Genomic DNA, 1,451 nt, shown 5'->3' with positions numbered 1-1,451 from the left:
GGGATTGGGGGCGGCAGGGGGGGCGGCGGGTCCTGGTCAGACAATTTCAGGGGGGTGGGGTCCCCACCGATGGGGCCTCCCCTCGCTTAAGTTATTTCTTATTTATTGAGAGAAGGGATGAGCGTTTGTCTTGTGGGTGGGGGGGTCCTGTGGGCAGAGGGAGGTTTTTGGGGTGAACCCTGGGGACCTCTGGCTCCCACCGCGGCCCCTCACAGCCGGGGAGGAGGAAGAGGAGGAGGAGGAGGAGGAGGCTCTGAGCAAAGTCGTGTCACAACCCAAGTGCCTTTGTGATGCCTGGCTGGGGCCAAGCTGGGATATGGGATGGGATGGGATGGGATGGGATGGGATGGGATGGGATGGGATGGGAGGGCTCTGCCAGCCCCCATAGACAACACCAGGCAGAGCTCAGGGTGCCCATCCCCACCCAGGGGGTCCCATCCCCACCCAGGGGGTCCCGCCGCAGCAGAGCTGGATCAGTGCCTTCGCCCAACCCCCCCCCAACTCGCCACCACCAGTGCCTCCGGGGCATCCCCCCCATCCCCGTCCCCGCTCCCAGTTTGCCCATTAGGTACTTGCTGGATCCATCCCCTCCCAGGGGCTGCGACACCCTCGGTGGCAGCGGGGCTGGCACCCGGGTCCCCCGTGGGTGCTCACCTGGGTCCCCCACCATGGGTGCTGACCCAGGTTCCCCCACGGGTGCTCAGCCCCCAGCCTCACCAAGTGCCCTTCCAGGGGGGTCCCCGGGGTGGGGATCCCCCAGCTGTGCCTTCCCCCCTCCCCTTCCTTGCTGGGGTGAACCCCCCCAGGCTCTCCCTGTCCCCAGACCTCGATGCCTTGGACCCCCATCCCTCCCCATCCCCCTGCCCCCGCTGCCACCGCTCCGGCTGAGATGAAGGATGGTCCGGACCCCCCACACCGGCAGCTCCACCCCCCGCCCCAGTCCTCCCCTTGTTAGTTGATGGGGCATTTGGTGTGAACTTAATCCTACTAAAAATACTGTCATGTTGTACTCTGTGTTTTGGTGGTTTTTGTTAAATCATGAGCTATTTTTTTTAATCTTTAATGCAATGGTCATTGTCAACCTCTTGTCGTGTGCCCGGGGGTGAAGGGGGGCTTCCCAGGGGAATCACGGGAAGGGGCGGGATGAGGAACCGGGGCCCAGTACAGTCTAGGCTGGCTGTACTGGTCCCACCATGGTCTGCGCCCCTCCAGGCTAGCCGTACTGGTCCCAGCACAGTGGGGACCCGGCAGGGGACACTTCTGCTGCCCCATTTGGAACACCTCCATTCCCCAGCTGTCCCCCCTGCACAGACACCCCCCCCATCCCTGACACCCCCCGCAGACCCCGACCCCGGACCCCATCGGCGCATCCCGGCACTCCCTTGGATGGAGCATGCTGTGCCGGCACCTTGCAACCCCCTGCCCCCCTCCCTGCCCATCCTGGGGGGGGG

Source organism: Haliaeetus leucocephalus, unplaced genomic scaffold, assembly GCF_000737465.1.
Source record: "Haliaeetus leucocephalus isolate CR32 unplaced genomic scaffold, Haliaeetus_leucocephalus-4.0 Scaffold536, whole genome shotgun sequence".
Lineage (NCBI taxonomy): Eukaryota > Metazoa > Chordata > Aves > Accipitriformes > Accipitridae > Haliaeetus > Haliaeetus leucocephalus.
Note: the sequence above shows the minus strand (reverse complement) of the source record.